Source organism: Carlito syrichta, unplaced genomic scaffold, assembly GCF_000164805.1.
Source record: "Carlito syrichta isolate Samal-C Ts95f unplaced genomic scaffold, Tarsius_syrichta-2.0.1 Scaffold308818, whole genome shotgun sequence".
NCBI classification, from domain to species: Eukaryota; Metazoa; Chordata; class Mammalia; order Primates; family Tarsiidae; genus Carlito; species Carlito syrichta.
The window spans coordinates 567,723-578,513 of NW_007252914.1; the positions used below are offsets into that span (position 1 = coordinate 567,723).

Consider the following 10,791-nt stretch of genomic DNA (forward strand, 5'->3'; position numbering starts at 1 on the left):
CGGAATTACAGGCATGTGCTACCACGCCCAGCTGATTTTTTGATTTATTGTAGAGATGAGGTCTCGCTGCCCAGATGGGTCTCGAACCCACGGGCTCAGGCAATCCACTCACCTCAGCCTACCAAAGGCGCGGGATTACAGGCTGAGCCACCGAGCCCGGCTTAAGGCATTTTTTAAGTCAAAGTAAATATTTCTCAAATTTGTTTTTTTTCTGGTCTTCGGTTATCTGACAAGCACGTTTGAAGTATTCCACAGAAAATACAACCTGACCAACAGAAAATGTTGATTTTGTGAATAATTTCCTACTTGATTTTTAAGTATGAACATCTGGGTGTCTGATGAACTATACTCCAGGATGGCACCCTTCCCCTAGAAGTCCCAGTTCTCTTTATGTGAACACAGCACTTCCATAATTTGGAAGTTATCAAACTATGAAATACAACACCAATTCAACAACAGATATTTGGGGAAAAAGAAAATAGTTATTCAAAGGAATGACCTAAAGGCTTGTGTAATTTTTTCCTTTTGTGTTGACTTAAAAATCTGTAATAGCTATAATACAGCTATAAATGTTAAAACAGAGAGAAAGGTACATCTCAGAATCTAGGAAATATAATTTTCTCATAAAATATAAATATATATATAACATTTTTTTTTAAGTGTACCCATAATGTATCACACGGTCCCTCTCTCTTTCCCTTTCTGTCTCTCTCCCTGCACACACACACACACACACACACACACACACACACACACACACACATACACATACAATATCTATGTGGGAAAACAACCTCTATCACAGTAAATATATTTCAATCTCACATCCTGATTAACACATGCCATCAGTAGAAGCACACTTCTCACATAATGATGCAATTTTCATGGTTTGGGTGCCATTTTTCCTTCTTTAAATATTTCAGTGCAAATGAGTATTTCAGTGTGATGATATCATGAGAAGTTTAAATTTACTTCAGGAAATTCCCAGAGTAGATGAAGAACTTCTAAACATTACATCTGCACATGACAGCTATGTGTAAATAGCAGTGGTGATCCTAACTTTGATTTTCATTGTGGTTTAGAGGCATTTCAATCATATCACAAATAAAACTGGATTTTTAAATGTTGATTTACATAATTTCAATTATTTAGAATCAATCACTTTCTAAAACTCAATAAAGTAAACAGGTTAGATGTGACATTTTGAGGAAAGTTAAACATGGCTCCTAACCACAGGAGAAAAATATAAGGCAGAAGATAAAAGATAAACAAGAATAGAAGATGACATAGCCATCTGTCAGCCTCCCAAAGGATATGTTGGTTTTCATGACAGTGTTTTCTGCTTTCTCTTTCAATGCTTTACTGGGCAGCATGTTAGCAACGTTCAGGTATTAGATTGAGGGAATCATAATGATAACAGTGAACTGTCTTTAGATTTTCCTAATATGCAGCCGGACTTGTCCACTAACAGATTTTGAATGATGGTTTTAAAGCACAGATCTTAAACCAGAACAGGAATCTCAAAGCTACTGAAAAAAAGGATCAATTATTTACATGCATGTATATGTATATTATTCAAGTACAAGGCAAAAGATACCATAGACAAAATCACTAAGGAAGGTAAAGACTTCTGGTTCCAGCAGACAGTGTACCAGGATAAATGTAAGCTATTTCATGACCAACAACTAAAGTGCCAGACCCAAGAAAGTTGTATGCAGTTTAAAAAAAAATAAGTTTCTGGAAGTCTCTGTAAGAAAAGGAAATAAGTCTCCAGGTGCTAGTGAGAGGGGACTGAAAATCTGAAACATAATGTGTCCTGATGAAGTGGCTATTCTAGAAAATATTCATAGCAATAACCTAAAGGCTTGAATGATTTTTGCCTTTTATGTTGATTTAAAAAACTATAAATTTTACCTTTGAATTAAAAATTTGATATGCTACAGATTTGAAGTATGTAACTTGGTGAGTTTTGAAAAATGTATACACCCACATAACCAATACTTCCAGTCATGAATATACCCATCACCTCTGAAAGTTCCCTCAGACCCCCTTCCAGTCAATCCCTCCACCCACAGGCAGTGATTCTATTGATTCTTATCACTATATAATCCTATCATCCCCTTCCTGAATTTTATATAACAGGAATCATAATGTATGTTTCTTTTGGTATGACTTCTTTCGCTCAGCATAATGTTTTGGAAATTCAAACACAATGTTTATGTTTTAGTAATTCATTCTTATTTACTGCTGACAAATATTCTCTTGTATATATATTCCACATATACAAGGGAATATTTGTCTAATGAACAGACATTTGAGTTGTTTCCAGTTTGGGACTATTATAAGTAAAAGTGCTATATGCGTTCTTGCACAAATCTTTTTGTTTTCATTTCTCTTGGTGTACGGCGAGACACACTCAGTGACAACATGAGCACACTCTGGATAGGGCCTCAAGCAGGGAGCTGGAGCCGGGGGAGAGGTCCTGGGAGTGACCAACCAGGGATGTCCCTGTCTCATCAGGCTCCATTCCTGGGCAATGCAGGTCATGCTGAGGACATGGGCAAGTGTTTTTTGTGCCTGCTGGCCTCATCTTGCAGCTATGCATAGTGAATGTTCTTCACCCTTCCTTGAGGCAGCGGTCCCCTGGCCCCGGGGCTGGTTCAGACCAGATTAGGAGTGCCTGGATCAATGCCCACACCTTTGACTACTTTTAGTTCAACACAATACTAAAAATCTCACACCTAGAGATTTCACAGCCATTTTGTATATGTGCAACATATGTATAGTCGCCTTCTCACACTATGCCTGGGCACTAGAAACCCTGCCCTTTCACACTTAACACCCCCGCACTCTGTCCTATGTCAAAACCTATGTACCTTTTACAATCGGGAGCGGTTTTTCCTGTCCAGCCAGCTGGTCCTGAACCATCTTCCTTGTAAGTTCCCAAATAAAGCCCATGTCACGTGTGTTGTCTCTGGGTTCTTTCTTTAACCTCTAGGACACAGTACCTTCCCTTTTGGGGTCTCTGGGAGTCCGACAATGACGCTTGGGCAAATACCTAAAAGAATTGCTGAATAATCAAGTAAATATATGGTTACCTTTTTACGAAACCACCGAAATGTTTTACAAAATTATCAAAACAATCTACAATCTCATCAGCAATGTGTGAGAGCTCTACTTAATTGACAACTTTACCAATATTTGATGTTATATTATAACATAGACTCTTAGCTACTCTATTGGGCATACAGTTTCATATTTTTAAATTGTATTTTCTTGATGACTAATAATGCTGGAACCTTTTTAGGTGCTCAAGGGACTATCATATATCAGTCTCTGTGAGGTGTCCGCTTAAGTCTTTTGCCAATTTAAAAAATTGGGTTGTGTTTTTATTGATTTGTGAGACTTCTTTCTTATTGCTTTATTTTCTTTCTTTTTTTATATTTTAAAGATGTGGGTTACAATTCAGGGTTAGGTATACAAATGTTCATTATGCAGGTACTCAACAGGTGTGCCCCTCCGTCCCCTGGCAGTTTCTCTCAACTGCCAATCCCACCTCCCCTCCCCTGGCAGTTTCCCACTACTGCCAATCCCTTTCTTAGAGTATTATAATTGCCCCTTATGAGTGAGAACAGATGATACTCTGTTCTTTGTTTCTGTGATAGATCACTGAGTATGATAGACTCTAAATCCATCCAAGCTGCTGCAAAGTCCAAATGTTTGTCCTTCTTTATGGCTGCATAATATTCCATTGTGTATATGTACCACATTTTTTTATCCAGTCCAGTTTCAATGGATAGCATGGTTGGTACCATGTTTGTGCTGTTGTGAACAGAGCTGCAACAAATATGTGTGTGCAGGTATCTTTTTTGTAGAATGATTTGAGTTCCTCTGGGTATATTCCCAATAGGGGAATTGCGGGTCATATGGAAGGTCAATTTCTAGTTACAGATTTATTTTCAAAGGGTAAAACACTTATACAATTTAAATACAAGTGCAACATAATTACTCTGTCAAAATCAGCAATAATGCCAAAATGCAGTTTTGCTTCCAGACATTGGTCAGTGTCATCTGAGTCTTCTCTCCCTGAAGCAAAAGGATCTGATATTTTATTCATATATATCCTTCTTACCTGCAATGTAATCTACAATTTCTTGTGGACACATTAACTTTTCCCTGTCTATATCAGGAATTTCAAACTCAAATTCTTTTTCCATGGTCATGATAATCTCCACTTGGTGCAAACTATCTAGGCCCAAGTCTTTGATAAAATGAGAATTTGCTGAGAGTTTCTCAGGGTCAATCTTGTCACAGAGTTTCAAGATGTGAAGAACATGGTCCTTCATACCCTCTAAAGTCAAAGGGGGCGCATCGCTATACTGGAGGCACAACTGTGTAACTCGACCTGGAATCTGCATGGCTGCAAGGCTTGTTGTGAAGGCCAGGCCTCGACCGGTCCCGGCGGGGTACAAAGCAGTGCTGAGTGGCCAGGCTGCAGCCAGCATGGGGACTCAGGGCAGCAGCACAAAGGCCGTGGGCAAGGAATGGACAGAGGGGGAAAGGACATGAGCCACCATGGCTACATGGACCCAGTATGCACTGCCAGGGCATTTCCGATATAAACTCTTTGGTGAATGTAAGTATTGCAAAATGTTTTCTTTCTTTCTTTTTTTTTTTGACTTGGGTTTTTATTTTCTTAATGATATCTTTCAGTAAGCAGAAATCTATAATTTGATGGAGAATAATTTATAATTTTTTCTATTTAATGTGTTTTGTTTCTCATCTAAGAAATCTTTACCTCAAGGTCGTGAAGATATTCTCTTTTCATTTTCTTCTAAAAACTGTATAGCTTTTAGATTCTATGTTTAGGTCTAAAATCCAAATGAAATTTTATACAAAGTGTAAAGGTGAAGAATCAAGATTTATGAATTTGTCCAGTTCTTCCCTTTGCTAAAAACACTTTTCTTTCTCTGTTGAATTGCCTTGTTCCTATTGTCAAAAATCATTGAACTTATATATGTGGGTCTCTTCTGGGCTCTATCCTGTTATATAAAACATATTCTTCTATCATTTTGCCAAAACTACACTGTCTTGATCACAGTAGTTTTATAGGGCATCTTGAAATCAGGATGTGTAAACCATCCAACTTTATTTCAAAATGATTTGGCTATTCTGAATTCTTTGAATCTGTACAGGTTTTAGACCAGTTTGCCAATTCCTTAAAAAGTCTGATTGGATTTGTACTGAATATGTAGATAAACTTAGAGAGGACTGACATCTTAACAGTAGCATGTCTTTCAATTCATGATCATGATGATATAATTTAATTTATTCATGTCTTTGTTCATTTTTTTCAACATTTTGTGGTTTTTAGAGGTCTTGCTCACTTTTTAAAAAAACATTTCATCTTTTTTATATTTTTGATGCTGTTGTAAATGTAAAATTTAGCATGATTATTTACTGCTAGTAAACAATTAAAAATAAATTTTTATTTTTTGTGTTGGACTTTTATCCTAAAAACTTGCTAAATGAAGGTATTAGTTTGCATAGACTTTTTGTAGATTTTTTTTAGGTTCTTCTATGTCAATGATCATGTCATCTGCAATAAAGACATTTTTACTTATTCCTTTCTGATAGATATGCTTTTTTTATTTCTTTTTCTTTTCTTTACTTCTTTTACTGCACTGGCTAAGACTTGACATAACAGTGATGAATAGAAATGCTGATCATGGACATTCTTGCCTCTTTTTCTTTCTAGGGGTAAAGTAGTTTTATTATATTTAAGCATGATGTTAGTTGTAATTTTTTTGTAGATGCTTTCGATTAGAATTAGGAAGTTTTCTTTTGTTCCTAGTTTGCTGAGAGTTTTTACCATGAATGAATGTTGAAGTTCATTATTATTATTATTATTTTGCATCTGTTGAGATGATCCCATTTTTTTCCTTTTTCTGTTAATGTGGGAAAGTATATAGATTATAATTGCTTGATCTTGAATGCTAAACCAACTTCGCATTCCTGGTTTAAACCCCACTTAGTAATGTTCTGTCTCATAGTTCAGTATGGGAAACATTGCAAATGGCTTCGAAAATCCAGGTCACTAATATAATCAAGCTACCACAGGATTCATAAGAATTCCTGTGTCCTTTTGAAAGGATCCACGTAATACAGAGTAGAGAACACTGTTGTGCAGGAGAGTTATATGGAAATAATATACTCTGATAGAAATAGGCCCCCAGGTAGAAATCTATAAGCAGATAAGGGAGGAGGAAGAGATGCCTCTATCCTATGTTTTGTCCACGATGGCACAAGAATCTTCAATAATGAGCTATATCTTTGTCCATTCAGGCAGCTATAACAATGTACTGTACACTTGGTAATTTATAGATAATAGAAATTTGCTTCTAACAGTTCTGGAGGCACCAACAGATTCAGTGTCTAGTGAAGGTTGAAGGGTCCATAAAGCTCCCTTCAACCTAGTTTATGAGGGCATTCATCTCATTCATGACAGCAGAGTCTTGGTGACCTAATCTCCTCCTAAAAGCCCCATGTTATAATACTATTGCACTGGGGATTAAGTTTCAACTTATGAATTTTGGGGGGACACCAACATTCAGACCATAGCAGGGTAGGAAGATCCATATGACTACCTATAACTAAGCATGAAAGGGTTAACTGAAAAAATTTAATGATAGATTTTTTTCTGAAAATGGCAACCCAAATTCTACTGGACTTTAAAGGAAAATGAGAGTTCTAGTATTAGTCTCATCTTCTGCTTCATTAAAAAACTATTGGTAACCCTTGGCCAGAGTGGATAGGAAGTAGCCCCAATACTGGTCCCGACTACATGATGTAAACTACTACTATTATGTAGGCATGGATCTGTGAAGCTTTTTCCTCAATGATCAGCAATTGTTCTTCACAGCATGCATTTATTTAAAGACTGCCTTCAAGCACTGCATTTTTACTTGCTGACCTGAATATTCCTGTGGCCTTATGCACTGGCTCATCTATTTCATTGTAGCTGGGGATGAGGTTCACTCTGTTTTGCCAGGAGAAAGATGATATGAAAGACTTTTCTTTCTGTTTTCTTTTTCTTTTTTTGAGTTGGGGTTTCATTCTGTTGCCCAGGCTGGAGGGCAGTGGCACAATCACAGCTCATCACAGCCTCCAACTCCTGGGTTCAAGCCACCCTCCTGCATCAGCCTCCTGAGTAGTTGGGACTACAGACATGTGCCACCATGCCTGGCTAATTTTTTGCTTTTTTTTTCCTGTAGAGATGAGGTCTCACTATGTTGCCCAGGCTGGTCTTGAACCCCTGCACTCAAGTGATCTTCCCACTTCAGCCTCCCAAAGTGCTGGAATTATAGACATGAGCCACCACACACAGCCAGGAAGGTTTTAATATCTAGTTTCCCTAAAAGAGTATCATTCTATTTGAAGAAATTTTTGTGCAACACCTTACTGTTTCCTTCAGTCAATAATAACACAGGACTTCTATTTAATTAATTTACTTCCTAAACGTCATGGATTATACTGAAAACATTATTGCTATGAGATGGACCCTAGATTTGTTTCCTGTTACCCTTTCTGGAGACATGGTGATGACAGTAGTCTAGAAATATTTCTTTGGCTCTTCAGATATGGTAATAAGTGAACGAAAGAACATTTTTAAATGCCTAGGAGAAGCTACAATACTCAAGCATCAATTTCCCACCTTTAAAATTTTGTTATGCACATCAATGCATCCAGGTGAGTGAGAGTTTGGTGCTCACTAGGTAACGATTGATGTGGTAGGACAGCCAGCATCCTTCAAATGCTCCCCACTAGTGGGTGTATGATTGGTAAACTGCCCCTGCTGAGTTGCAAAGTGGGGGGGGGGGGGCATGCTAGCTCCCAAGGCTTGAAAAGAAATGCAGAGGACAATATCCTGGGGAAGTTTGGCCACCATGCCAAGCAGTTGACCTTAACTCCTGAGCTTTCTAACAGCTTCTCTCCACATGTAAACATCTCTGTGAATATCTGCACCACTTTTCTCCCAGGGGTTCAATTTTAGATGTTTTTGTGAGTCCATGATGGCAGAGTTCTTCTTTGTTCAAAGCTCCAGACAGGATTTAATCACAGCAGCTCTGGGCTGGAATGACCCTTCAAAATCTGGTCAAATCAACCCTGCTGGGATTCTGCTTTGTGGCATCTCAGTCTAAAATGCCACGGACACCCAGATGAAAAAGAGAGAAAACATTTCATTTGGGCCTGAGTGAGAGTGGGAAGGAAATGAGAGGTGAAAGGGGACTTCTTGCCCCATTCAGGAATGGTAAGTGAAAGAGAAAACAGGTCAGTGAGAACTTGAACAAGGTCAGGACAAGGAGACTGGAACAGATTTGGGGAGGGCAGTGGGAAGCTCCAAACCTGTGACACTGGGAGGCTGCCGCGAATGTTGGGGAGAAGCAGAAGGAAACCCATACGAGAGTCTGGGCGGTGACTCAGAAGAAGCCTTTGAGCAGCCATACCTCAGTAAGCACCACCTTAAAGGGCAGCAGCTACTGTGCAGATGCCTGCCTGAGCCTTCCTCTTGGCCAGAGGCAGTCACAGCTGAGCAGTGAGTCAGCACCAGGCAGTTAGTTATTCACCCTTTTTGGAAGCCAAGTCTCTAGTCATTTCTGAAAAAATAAACACAAAAAGATCAAGGAGAAACTTTTTTTTCCCTTCAGAACTTGATGTGAATGAACCCATTGTGTATCTTAAGAATAAAACAGTCGCACAATAAGAGTGTCGTAGGCTTGGGGATGAATGCTACTTTAATAAATTTTGTCCATCAGTGATGCTGCTGCCAATGGTACCAAAGGATAAATAAAGTTTGCCCAACAGTGGCATGTGAGGATCTGACAGTGCAACACTGTCCACCAGAAATACATGTTCAAAAGCCAACAAGAGCTTTTACTCATTTAAGAGGCCAGAGTGAGCCAACTCACCACCACACATATTTCAGTAATAGATAAAAATAAATTCTGTGTCACCAATTGTCTCAGCAGACCCCTCTCCACACCCCCAAAGCCTCAGTCTTGTTTCCTGGTGGCACAGAAGTGCACACCAGCCTTCCTCTCCCCTTTTCCAAAACCCAAAGTCCACTCTCTGGGCAGTATCTCCATGTGTGAAGCAGTCACAGTATAAGTTCTATATTCAAATATCCTGGTTCAGATTCTGATCCTACCACTTACTGACTATGCAAAGCTTGGATGTGTTTCTTAATTTCTTTAAACTTCAATTTCCTTTGCATAATAGTATCAATGAGTTCTTGTGAGTATCAAATGTAATCATCCGTGTAAAACACATACCACAATATCTGATGCATAATAAGTGCTCAATAAATATCCTCATCGCCACCATAATCATCACCTTCAGCATCATTATCAGCAGCAGCAACAGCATCTCATGTCTTCTTACTACTCAGGCCAAACCTGCTCTGTGTCATTCTCCTTCAGGATGCTGTTCTCCAGCACTGCTGGACTGCTAAGCTCCTGGATGCCAAATGCAGAGGATTTGGACAGTGACAGAACTGAGAGAGACATTCTTCACCAGGTCCTTAAAAATATTTCAAGCCATGTAAAGCAGGTAAAAAGATGGTACTTATCGAATTATATTTTATCTTTATTTCAATAGCTTTAGGGAGTACAACTAGTTTTTGGTTACATGGATTGGATGTGTTGTATAGTGGCAAAGAAGTCTGGGCTTTAAGTGTACCCACCACTCCTGCCTGTGCATGTTGTACCCGATAGGTGATTTTTCATGCCTCCACCACTTCCCTCACTTCTGAGTCTCCAGTGTTCATTGCATCATTCTCCGTGTCTTTGCAGATCCTGTTTAGCTCTCACTTATAAATGAGAACATGCAATGTTTGGTTTTTCTGTTCCTGTGTTAGTTCACTTAGGATGATGTTCTCCAATTTCATCCAAGTTGCTGCAAAAGACATTATTTCCTTCTTTTTGGCAGCTAAATAGTATTCCATGGTCTATATATACCAAATTTTCGTTATCTACTGATCCGTTTATGGACATTTAGGCTGATTCCACAAAAATATGGGATACATTTATTATGTCATTGTTCTGTCCAGTGAAAAGGTGTCATGCATGGCAAGGGCATTCTAAACATTCTGGCCAAATAACTGATACCTAGAAGTTTTCTGAATAGCAAACCAAGCCATAGGTCTCTTTTTCATATCAGGTGTTTTCTAACCTGCTTCAAACGGGGAAGCTATCCTGAATCCAATCTAGTGTGAGAGACAAGAATATCCACCCACAAGCAACTTACAGTAGCATCATGCGGTAATGCTACCATTCAGATGAGAATAATGATAATGGTGATGATAGCTACTATGTGTTGAGTTCCCACTATGTATTTGGCACTATACTAGTCAATTCCCATATCCCAACATATTTAATGTTTGTAACAACTCTTCAAAGAAAGTATCATTACCCCAATCATTTAGAAGAAGGAACTATAGCAAAGCAGTTAAACATAACCCAGTTAGCAAGTGGCCAAGCTACTTTAGTTACTTTTGATTTAGGTCCATCTGACTTCAAGACTACTAATTCACACTTGGTGACTGAGGGTCCAGGAGAGGTGGCCATGGGAAAGCAAAGCTGGGAAGTGATTGATTTCATAAGAAAGGGAGGTCAGGGAGACATTACAGAAAAAATCAATTGGACCTTGCAGAATGAGGAGTTTGCCGGTCAGCAAGAAAAAGCTTTTTAGCAAAAGAAGTCATGTGAACCACCATATGGAAACTTGTATTTG

The 10,791-nt window shown here is 38.7% G+C and overlaps 1 pseudogene; it reads right to left on the minus strand.

Moving 5' to 3' along the window:
• Positions 1 to 4,109: 4,109 nt before the first annotated feature.
• On the minus strand, positions 4,110 to 4,577 carry LOC110596352 (annotated as a pseudogene).
• Between the last annotated feature and the right edge of the window lie 6,214 nt (positions 4,578 to 10,791).